This window comes from Coptis chinensis, chromosome 2, assembly GCF_015680905.1.
Source record: "Coptis chinensis isolate HL-2020 chromosome 2, ASM1568090v1, whole genome shotgun sequence".
NCBI lineage: Eukaryota > Viridiplantae > Streptophyta > Magnoliopsida > Ranunculales > Ranunculaceae > Coptis > Coptis chinensis.
In genome coordinates this window covers 96,368,078-96,380,054 of record NC_141457.1, presented here as the reverse complement: position 1 = coordinate 96,380,054, position 11,977 = coordinate 96,368,078, and the positions used below count along the sequence as shown (strand labels likewise).

General features: G+C 38.5%; 1 long non-coding RNA gene across 2 annotated transcripts; it reads left to right on the top strand.

The window, feature by feature from the left end:
- The first annotated feature begins 1,331 nt into the window (after positions 1–1,331).
- Positions 1,332–4,536, top strand: LOC147519329 (uncharacterized). Of its 2 annotated transcripts, XR_015212160.1 has the most exons (3): positions 1,332–1,476; positions 1,608–2,478; positions 4,093–4,536. It is a non-coding gene; the product is annotated as an uncharacterized LOC147519329 (long non-coding RNA). The 2 variants fall into 2 exon arrangements; XR_015212159.1 differs by lacking the exon at positions 1,332–1,476 and having other exon boundaries at positions 1,497–2,478.
- The last annotated feature ends 7,441 nt before the right edge of the window (positions 4,537–11,977 follow it).

Here is an 11,977-nt window from a genome sequence, read left to right as displayed (position 1 = left end):
ATCATTATAGGACCATCATTAATAGTCCTATCCAATTCCCTGGGTTGGATAAACTCTTCCCATTCTGATCCAATCTATTTGCATTATAGACTACTGGTGGTTTGATTAAGGGAATCAGGGAAACCTACCTCTCCACATCGATTGAAAATCTAGAGGGGCAGAAACCATAGCTATTGTCAAGAAGTTGAGAGGAGAGGAATCAATGAAGAAAATGTGAACAGCTACAACTGGTGAGATGTTACATTGACAAAACTCTTCTGAGCAACAGAGCAACACTATCATTGCGACAGAGGGTTCTGCCCTGTTGTACTTGCTTGTGGAAAGATCTATTATGCTGAAAAGATGGCTTTTGCATTTCCATTTAAACTTGAAAGTTCCACAACAGTATTTTAGAGGGTAGTAGTTGTATATCTGGCATGGCTAAATGCTCCATTACCTTTCTAGATGCACAAATGCAGTCATATTCATCTTGTTTAGGGTTATTAATTCATGGGAGTTGTATATATCTCTTGCAATCAGGCTTTTACTACATGAAGAAATACATCTTTGCTGCCTTTGGGAATCACTAGACCTAAGTCCCCAACTCACTGTATATGTCAAATGTCATGTTTTATTTTGGTAGTTTCTAATGTTAGAAAATCTGGAGTGCTCCATATTCATGTCCATTCCTCTATTCTGAAAGCCTGTGGTGAAAACCGAGTTACATTTGTTCCCTACCAGTTCTCAGTTAAGTTCTCTATATATGATGCAATGGAGTTGGGAATTTGGGATCCTGAGTAGGCTTTGTGCCCCTTTAAGTTCTCAGTTTCGGATGTACGTAATTCTTTGAACAACCATAGGTTTGTTCCTTCTTTTGGCGTATGTGTTGGGTGGGTTCGCTAGAGGTGATGACCATTTGGTTAGATCTGCTACACCACACCTGTTCTTGCCTTCGTTTCAGATCTTAACTGAAAATATAATCAGTGGGCTTTCTTTGTTTTTGCCACTTGTGAGAGCATTGGTACCGCTTCTTTATACTGTTCGAAGATTGTTTGTGATCGCTAATTGGGTTGTTGATGTTTGGCTTAACAAAACTTTCCCAGCAAATGCACCTTTCAAGGTAATTCAACATTTCTGTTTGGTAGCTATGGACTTAGGCTGTGTTTGATAGCACCATTTGTCATGGAAAATTGTGGCAAATGCGAAAAATCACCCATTTGCTACTGTTTGAATTGATACGTTTTTCAATCGGTTGATAAAATTTGCCATATTCCTTGATTTGCCACCATTTTGATGGCAAAATTTTCTTTGGGGGGAGGTATGTAAACGCCAAAACAACACACAAATTTGCCACCAATAGAAAAAAGTAGACAAAAAAGAGCCCGATAACATATTTCCAAAACCCAACCCACCTTCGCTAGTTCGCTTGCCTTCAACATAAAACCATTGAGCTGCAATTCTCTCGCGATGAGGAAATCTCCTCGTCTCTTTTAACAGGTTCGTTCCTCGATTTCTTCTCATCTCTTCTTGTATATAATTTTATAATAATAAAAAAAGGTATATTTATTGGTGATCTTTGAGTATATAGAAATTATTTGAGTGTTGTGTGGTCTCATGAGAATTGTTAGGGGGATGCAGAGATTGATATTTGAGGAAGAGCAAACAATTGTGAAATCTTTTAGCTTTGGTATTGTTTTCACTATACCTAAAGCTAGAGTACGTGATAAGCATTTGGGTATTTGAAGGACAATTTTGAGGGGTTGAGTTGGAAATTTAAGATGACTAGAATTTTAGTTCAGAGAGGTTCTGCTTTGAATAATCAGAGTCGTTCTGGCGGGTTCTTCGTCGATGCTGGTACTAGTACTTTGGTCCCTCAGGTACAGGCTGTGAATGTTACAGGAGATGAGAAAGAAGAGGAAGTGTTGGAAATTAAATAGGAAGTTTGGATGATGATTCACCTGATTCTTGTAAGTTTTGAGGAAAAACAACGAAAAAGAGATGAACTTTTGGGAGAGTAATTAGTTTGTTGTGAGTGAGGCGTGTGTCGATGATGAGAAGGAGAAAGTTGGTAGTGATGATGTTTTGGATTATGGGATTGTGATGAAAGAGTTGGGTGGTCTTGAATTAGAGAGAAAGTAGATGAGAATGAGGGGCAGAGTATTGGTACATCTCAGATTATTCTTGGTAGTTCACAGCTACCTCCCCTCAGATCCCAGTATTGGTACATCTCAGATTATTATCTTGGTAGTTCGCGAGCCACCTCCCCTCGGTCCACCCCCAAAACCTTCGGTGGAAACTTAAGTTCAAGAAGAACTGTCTCTCGGTGGTTCGAATCTTTAAGAATTGGTCCTTCTAGAAGAGCTGCTGCTTGGCCACTTGTTTAAGCTCGAATGCTAATCGGATTCAAGGCCTTCTTCTCCTAGGTCTTTACGGTGAAGGTGAAGATTACTTGATCTTGATGAGCAAAGTCCTTGCTTTGGGTCCACATGCGATGATGCCGTAAGCTTTTATCTCATTCTTTTATATTTGTGTACAACTTCGTAAATGTATTGTATGCATGATTGTTAGATTCATTGCAACCTCTAGGACATGTATCTAGTGTCTTTTCGTGTATAGGTTTATAACGTATTGCTATTAGTTTTTAATCATCTGCTAGAGTTATTATTAGTCAAATGATTACTGAGATTATCTTACACCAAACTCTTGCAATCCACTATTTCAGGCAGTCTGTCTCTACTCACTCTCTAGTGTAACTTGCTGAAGAAAACAAAAGAGGAAGGTGTTAATATGAACTTAGGATCTCAATAATTCCTCAGTTTATAAAGAGTGGAAACTGGAAAATGAATTAAAGACCATATAATCCATACTTTGAAGTCAGTTTGGTGTTCTTTATATTATCCATATTGTACCTACCTTGCAACAATTAACAATCTTCCGAGCTTCGATCTTATAAACTCCTCTTGCAACTGTATTATCAACTAAACATACTTCATAAATCGCCTCCAAAAGTCTGTAAAGTCTCTCGCCCCCAACAATCACTCTTTTTATTGTTCTTGTGGTTTTGAATCTTGATAAATTATGATATATGACCCTAAACCCAACTACATAAATACAAATAAATTTTAAAATTTTATTTAATATCCGCGTCCTTGCTGTGTCCACGTCCTGCTTTTTTAAGATATGCATGTGTCGCCGCGTTTGTGTCCGCGTCCGTGCTTCATAGGTGAAAACTGAAGAGATGTGCTATTGGTGAGTGTTTTCCGAAGATTTCAGTCACATAACATTAACTATTCTTTTCAATATGTGTTATATTGTACCTATTGGATCAAACATTAAATCTATGACATTCTGGTTGTTTTTAGGTCTAGATTAGTAAATGCATAAAAACTTTGTTTTTCACCTCAAAAAATGGTCTTGTTGGATAAGGATCAACATTGTATAACTATGTTAAGAGGGATGGGCAAATTGTATAACCGTATAAACAAGTTTATTGGATTACTGTGTTTGTGTGCTAGAGTTGGAGAGTCAGTTAATCATGTACTTCGGTCTTCGGGTTTGTCATTTCTTTTGGCAGTCCTGTTTCCATGAGATCTCTGGATTACTTTGGGTTAGTCTAGGCTAGTGGATCTCCTTACTCAGGCATACATTCCTAGTCTATAATAGAGGCCAACTTATTTGGAATATATGGCTCCGCCTGTGACCATGTGGGGATGTGGTTGGAACATACTTTTGGAGGTAGAGTAATTGATCACAATAGGTCGTTATAGCCCTTAAGGGGTTTCTTTATTACTGCAGCAAAGTGTTTGTGAATTTGTGAATTGTTTATTATGAACACTTTCTGGCAAGATGGGGGGATGTTATGGACAGAGATTGTTAATTGGTTTGCTTGTAGAGTGTAGCTTTTGAGAATGTTTTTTTTTCTTTTCTTTTCTAGTCATAAGTTTTCTCGACCTAGTTATTCTTTGTTTCTAATGAAAATTTTCAGTTTCCCGATTAAACAAAAATGCAAGAGATGAGATGTATTTAGTTCTTTGCTATATATAACTAGCAATTTTCATAGTCAGTTGCCCTTCTCTAAATATTCTGAGCCTTCAATACTCTACAATGTTTCAGGAGAGGGAATGACAGTTTGAGCTAGAGATCAGAAGAGTAAAAGGTTTTGAACTCAAACGTATGCTAGAGGATTGTAATTGCCCATTTGTTTTATTTGCAGATCAAGTGTATGGGAATATTTGAAGCGTATGATTTAACACAACAGATGTGCATCGATTATATGGTATATCTCATTCAGATTTTTTTATCCCCCCCCCCCGCAAAGTGAAATTGCACGTTCGCTGATTCCATCCGTGGGTGTGGCTTTTGGGTTTACTAAGCCACTTTAAATTGTGGAATGTGTTCCACTTTGAGCAGTGTGAATTTAGGTGGGATTATATCATGGATCGAGTATGGGTTGTTGTCACATTGTTGAGGTTAGGATTGAGCTCTTGTTGTATTCTTTGCTATTATTGTACTTGTATTATAAGATTTCTCATCCTACATGCCTATTTTCATTGACTACTACTTGGTGTAAATCTACTACTTAACAAACAAAAATTGAAAAAAAGAAAGTTTAATCTATGAGTCTCTAAATGGAGAGAAATTAGTTGTTAGCTTTTGATGCTCATACAATATATTTCCGCCCTCACTCTAAATCCTCCCCATTCTGCTTTAGTAAGTTTTTACTATTAATAGATTTTCAAGTAAAGCATTATGGCAATCCCATTCCTAGTCTAGTGCTCACTTATGCTCCACGCTCTATTTGCTAGTTTAAACCATGTATTGTTTAGAACACTGAAATATAAGCATTAATGTTACTGGTGATTCCAGGTAGAAATGGTCATAATACCTGCAACAACTGGACAGATGGGTGTTCTGCCTGGACATGTTGTCACATTCTGAATTTCGACAGAATTCTGAAAAACAATATTTGTTCCCGACTCTTCGATTTTCGAGGTGTGATGCACTCTCAACTTTCAAAAACCCATAAACAGTTTAAATATGCGGATAATTAAAAACCAATAAAAAATTTTAACTTAAACAAAAGTCCTCTTCATTTCAAAAATTCACAAATAAGATTAGGTTACAAATCTCTTTTCAATAATTCTTTATTTAAAATTACAAATGAAAATATAAATAACATTGTCTCAACTGAAAATCTATATCACCTCAAGGGAAAACAAAACCTATCTTGAAATGCGACGCTAACGCAAACCACAAGCAGCAACCAACTTTCTTCAACACTAAACTTGTCAAGACTTATCAACTATGTTAATTTAATGAACACACCCGATAAGCAAACATGCAAATTGGGTCAGTATTATAAAAATGCTGGTGTGAGTAGCTCTAAAATACAATATATACTTATACATATATTTACACACTAAATAAGGCAGTCAGTTCCTCCACCGAGGCGCCTTAACATCCAACGAATAATACAATATCCTTAAGTACAATAATTAAGGCAGGTAGTTCCTCCACTGAGGCGCCTTAGCTTCCCAACAATAATACAAATGCATTTAGTTCCTCCACCGAGGCGCCTTAGGTTTTAACTAAACTAATAACCAGCCAAACATATTCTATACTTACCGCATTTCATGCTCAATTACAGAATGGGTCGTCTCTGCACAAGTAATTAGTTTGACCCACCTTTATGCAAAACCATATACAATCATATATTTAAAGATATATCATTAACCAACATATTACCATAATTATAGTATTTAAGGCTTTCTTTGCGTGTCCCTAAAATCACGTCATATCTATGTCTTACCTAGTTTCCCTGGCTACCACAATCGCTACCCAACGCCGAACATGTACATCCACATGCCTCCCCTCACATAATAAACCACTCCGTGTGTAGCTACCCTGAGCGGGATGCCGCACACCAGGTAACCCTCACACAAAAGCCATTATGTAAGAAATCATCGCCTGTTCGGCATAAAAAAAATAGCGCTCATTCATTCTAAATTTTGCGAACGGAATAATCAAGCCACTATTCGGCTACGCCAGAAGGGCCATTCAGATTCACTGAAACGCCAGAAGGGCCAATCAAACACTTATGCCCGAAGGGCCATTCAGATTCACTGAAACGCCAGAAGGGTCAATCATATCACATACGCCCATCACAAGGGCCAAATCACATGAGTTGTGGTAGCTAGGTTCTAGGATTTTCGTTACGTAATTTATTCAAGTGTCATACATTTATATCTCATAATAATTTCACTATATCATGTGCATGTCAAATACCTTATTGCAATAAGCCATAATATTTAGAAATATCTCAATATATCTCATAACCATTTTCATTCTTTCACGTGCCAATATATTATTGCACTAAGCCACAATCCCGTGGGAAATATCCACAAATACTCTACTACCTCCTAGTAGCATCTCACAGATAAAATAATTGAGCGTTTGTACATTTATTTCTCCAAAACTATTGCATTTAATATATATATCCCAACATATTTTATAATATCACAATTGATTCAAACGTATCGCATAACATTTTTATAGCATTTTAGGAATATTATATCTCCTAAAGTTTCTATCTCGTCCCGTGTCAAAATATACACAATATCAACGTCAAATCTTTCTTAGATAATGACAACCAATTTATACAAGCTTCTACAGCATTTTAGCATTTGATTTGTTCATACAATTTACAACGTAAAACGTAGCACAATTAAATAGTCAAAAGTATGTCAAAGAGCCAAACCCAACAATCACCAGTTCGACATTCATCCAAACAGGTCCTAACGCAAACTCGTAGGTAAAACACTTCAACTCATGGTCCTAATCCAACTAACCAAAATAAAGCCCAAAATCGGGGCCCGAAACCAAGGCCCAAAAGTCTAAACCCTTAAAGACTCACCTTGACCCATTTTAAGTCAAATGGGTCGGCCCAGAATAAAAATAGAAACTGGCCCCAAACAAAAAAAAAATGAATTGGCCCAACACAACTTAAAATGAAATGGGCCCAAAGAATACTAATTGAAAATGGTCCAAAACTTAATCTGAAACTGGCCCAACACACTAATTAGTGTTTAGGCCCAAAAACTGAAATCAGAACCGGCCCAACTAACAAACTAATAGAACTGGCCCAAACCAAACTGATTTAGTTCCGGCCCAACTAACAAAACCAAAAGGCTTTGACCCAAAGCCCAAGCCCAAACCGACCAACAATGTCATCTTCTCCATCAGCTACCACCCAGCTCCACCACCGCACCAGCTCGCGTGTCGGCCACCACTTCTCACCTCCTCCTTCCAACCCAGCGGTTGGACTCCTGAAGAAAACCCCCACAACTTTAATACACCAAGAAACTCCAAATCTAAGTTTCGAAAAAACATTCCCCCAACTATAGATCTGGATTCTTGATGCCATTGATGCGTCTTCAAGCTTTAACAGCTCCCATTAACATCCCCACACACATCCCCTACAATCCATTCTCAGACAACCACAACCACTACGAAGTAAATGGTATCGAACCCTTCCTCCACAGCGCTGCCATTAACGCCTGTCGAAGCTTCGACAGCACCCAACCAAACTTCAATACCCGACATCAAACATTTGACCCCAACATCAGCCAACCAATACAAAACGACAACAACAATAGAAAGAGTTCAAACAACGAAAAAGGCAGAACGATTCCATTGTTTTGGACTCGCGACACCATTACTGCCTTTTCAAAGCTCGAACAACACCCTAACCCATATACCACAACAACCCCACATCGATCCCTAAATCAACCAACAACCCAAACAACAACATGATACACATTACACACCAGTTCAAATCATATAGAGGATGATTCATTCTTTTGGGCTTACGCTGCCAATGTAAACTGTGAAATGTTAGCATTCACAGTTCACACTTGCAAAATAATATGCTAACATTTACTACAATACGGCAGGATGAAAAAAATACCGACAGTAAGCAGAACAATAAAAAGGTATACTGAGCGGAAACAAAACTCAGACAGTAAAGCTTTTTCCATAGATTCGGTAAAATAGATTTAAAATATAACTACTCATGTATTAAAAACTCAACGAATCCATCATCGTCCGAATCGTCGCGCTCCAACGCTCTAGAAATCAAGCTTTTTATCTCTGCCTCCATTTTTATTTTATTTTTATCTCCAAAACCCTATTCTCTAGAAAAATATGAATATATACTTGGGTTTGAAACCTAGGCCCAACACAGACTCGGGCCCAAAAATTAGGCCCACGTATCCCAAATCCAATCCAATAAATTTTAAATGAAAATTAATTAATAAATAAATAAATAAATAAATAAATATGTATTTTAAATATGGGCGTTACACATGTTGCCACCATTGCTGAGCTTAAGCCTTGGGTACTTTCAGTTCACGATGGAAATGACGTAAGCAAATACTTTGTTAGCAGTGGGTTTGCATTTATCCATGCAAACTCTTTTGCAGATATAGTTCTTTGTTGAGGCGGTGCCACTTGACCAAATTGACACAAGCCGGGTTGAGAAAGGGTGGCGGAATTCAACCGAAGTTTTGAGCTCGGCCTCAATCGATTTAGAGAAAGTGAAGCTCAAATTTGGTGTGGATGTTCATAGTGCACTCAACTTTGCACTATCGGGCTAGTGGTAGTCATGTTACACCTTCCTCGGCAGTTTATTTTATTTTACGTGTTTTAGTTTTTTTCTCGCATAGTGAACTATAATGGTTCTTCCGACTCTTGAGCCAAAACTGAAGTCTTTTCTTCTTTCATTGATCCGAGGGCTATGTATCCTCTTACTTTTTTTAGACTGTCATACTGATTTTGAAAATAAATACCTAAAAATGTCGGACTCAGTAGCACTTCTTTCATGTTCAGCTTGAGTTTAAGCATGTGTTTTGAGAAGGTAATCCAGTGGCAGATTACCTATCAAAAGTTCAAAGCTCCTTATGTAATGAATCTACATTCTATATCCCCTATGGATAAAAAAACTCGATGAGTTGATTAAAGGGGATAAGGATGGAAAAATGTACTTGTGTATTTTGGCTTAATAAAAGGTTGGGTATCCTTAACTAAAAAAGGCAGGCATAAATTTCTCTAGACTCTCAATTAATAATTTCTCGAACAGGAAAACTTCTTCCCGTGCATCCTTGTAACCATAGCACCCTCAGAGCTTGAAAGTTCAACTCATTTACAACACATGAGATTTGAATTTGGTGAAGTTAGGAGGGAGTGACTATAATTTTTAAATCTTAAATATTTTAAAAACATAAAAAAAAAAAAATGAAATATTTGCCACGGCAAATTTGGACAATCAAACAGTAACAAATTGTTGCAAATCAGGGCAAATGATATTTACTACAGTATCATCAAAAGTGACAAATTTAAATTTGCCATAAATTATTTGCAATTGTCACATAGCAAATTTTCTAGTGGCAAATAGTGACAAAATTTGCATTTGCCACAGCTCCTATCAAACATAGCCTTAGTTTACGGAAAATGCATATTTTTCTTACATCAAATGAATTTGTTGATGATTTTTATGCAATCTTTCTTTTGCTACGTATATCTTGACAATTTTTCTACAAAATTTCATATAGTCCAGTATTTGTAATTCAGCTTGCAAACTATTCAGTGAAGAATTAATAATTTTCTTTTCAATCAATTAGGGTGGTTTCATTAATGTCCAAAACACCTAAAATGCTTGAAGTTAAGTTGATTTTGAATTACTCACAAATCCCAAGGGCAAATATGGGGAACATGTAAATATGTAGCATGGATATTCTGGGACACGAGAAAAGATTGGAGAGCTTATAATGATTGATCATTTGGGCTTTGAGGGGATTTAGCGTGGGCTCTTAAAAAACAGCATGAAGTGGAAATCCAATCAAAACTTAGTACTTTGGTAGAGCAGGGCAGTTCAGATTAAATTTGCATTGTAGTTTACATTGAATTTTGTCGCGATCATCTATTTTGTTTCCCTAATAACATTGGAAAAACTTTTACGCCAATAAAATGTGCTTAGGACATGGGACATGTGGTTCCTAGGGTTTGGGAGCAAGCACATTTTCACCTCTACAAGGAATCAGTAGAGTATGTATTTGATTATTGAGACTGTCTCAGATTGTTGTCAAGTATGACTTATGGAGGATAGGTGCTCAAGAGAGTATTAGCTTAATTATTGAGTGAATTCATCACTCAAGTTCAGTTTGTGAATTCTTAGTCATGCTTTCATGTTTGCACATATTCACACTAGTTTGTATTTGTAAGTTTACGCTTTCACTGTGGGATGGAATATTAGTTATGGCTCGACTCAGGGTAACAGTTCAGCATGACCAAAATGAAGGACCATTGTCAAATATCAGATATGATCACATTCCACACTTCTCTATTTACTTTCTCTAACCAAATTGTGGATTTTTTTAGTATGCTTTGATTTTGTTATGGTTGTTCCTATGATGAGATCTACAGTCATCAAACTTCAGTAAAAACTTGTTCAGCGGCTTCAGTGCTATGTATTCAATACTAAATATTGTTATTTTCTGTATAGGACGTACACATGACCTAGGAGGTTAGTGGTGACAAGGGGACCGGAGGCGGTATAGCGTGGGAAGACAGGGTGCACAGGATCAGATCCGCGGTATCCCAACCGCTCGGGAACTGCTGCGAAACGTGGAGAGTGGGAGAGCGGCACCAGGAACTGCAAGGTAACCGCTGCGGTACGTGGAGAAGGAGAAGATACAAAAGAGAAAGAGAAGTGGAGAAGAGAGAAGAAAGAAAGAGAAGAAAAGACGAGAGAGAGGAGTAAGATCAGAGGTTGTAATCACAGTCTATACATTTTGGCGCCGTCTGTGGGGAATAGCGAAAAATGGCCACCATAACAAAAAAGGGGGTAGGAAGACCTAGGAAAGAAGTTGTTCGAGAGGTAGTAGAGGAAGAAGTGAGTGAAGAAAGAGAGGTGAGTAGAGAGGAAGACATATCTGATGTGGCGGCAGACGCCACCAGACTTATGCAAGAAGAAATAGTCAGGTTAAGAAACGAGAACGAGGAGTTGAGAAAGGAAAGAGACACCGCACAAGATGACATGGAACATGGGGATCGCCGGGGCAGTGAGATGGAAGGGGAGAATGAGGTGTACCAGTCTAGGGGAGCAGATACGGTAGAGGGCATCACGCTGGAAGTGGTACAGGCCATGATCGAGAAAGATAGAGAAGCTAACCGTGCGGTAGAAAAAATGAACCAAAGTGCCGCTCAAAAAGAGGTTGCTAACCTCAACAAGAATCCACTGGCGGATTCGGTCCGAACTCGAGAGGTACCTAAGAGATTGATCCAACCAAGATTCGAAAGGTATGATGGAAAAAAGGCGAACTAACCGATCATTTGCATCATTTTAGACAACAGATGCCATGGCGGGGAAAATAAGTATGACGGGTGCGGCGCAAGATGATGTTCCGGCAAGCCTTAAAGGGGGGCGCGGATTGGTATTACCGCCTATCTTCGCGGAGCATCAGTCGATTTGAAGAACTAGAGCGAGCCTTCGTGGACCATTTCATCCACCAGAAACGGAGAGTAGTGGATATCGCGGCACCGTTTGACATCAAACAGAGGTCACCGGAGTCGTTAAAGGGAGTTTTAAATGCAGATTCAAAGAAGAGACCCCGAGGGTGGAGAATCGGAAGAGCATACCGCGGTCATCATTGCATTTCACCGACGGCTTGAAGCGGGGGGACTAGGGTGCACGAATCGGTGTCCAAAATCGAAATCACCACTCTGCGCTCGTACCCAAAGGTAGAAAAGTATATTCGGTGACGAAGATATAATGCAAAAGTTCCGCGCGAGGAACAAAAAAGCGGGAAGGCAAAGCGGTCACGGCAGTGGATAGAGGCGGAAGGGATAGGGATAAGAGAGAAGAGAGAAGGGGATCCAACAGGGGAAAGCGTGGACCCAGCAGATCCGGAGATCGGACAGAGAGATATTCGTGGAAAGAAAG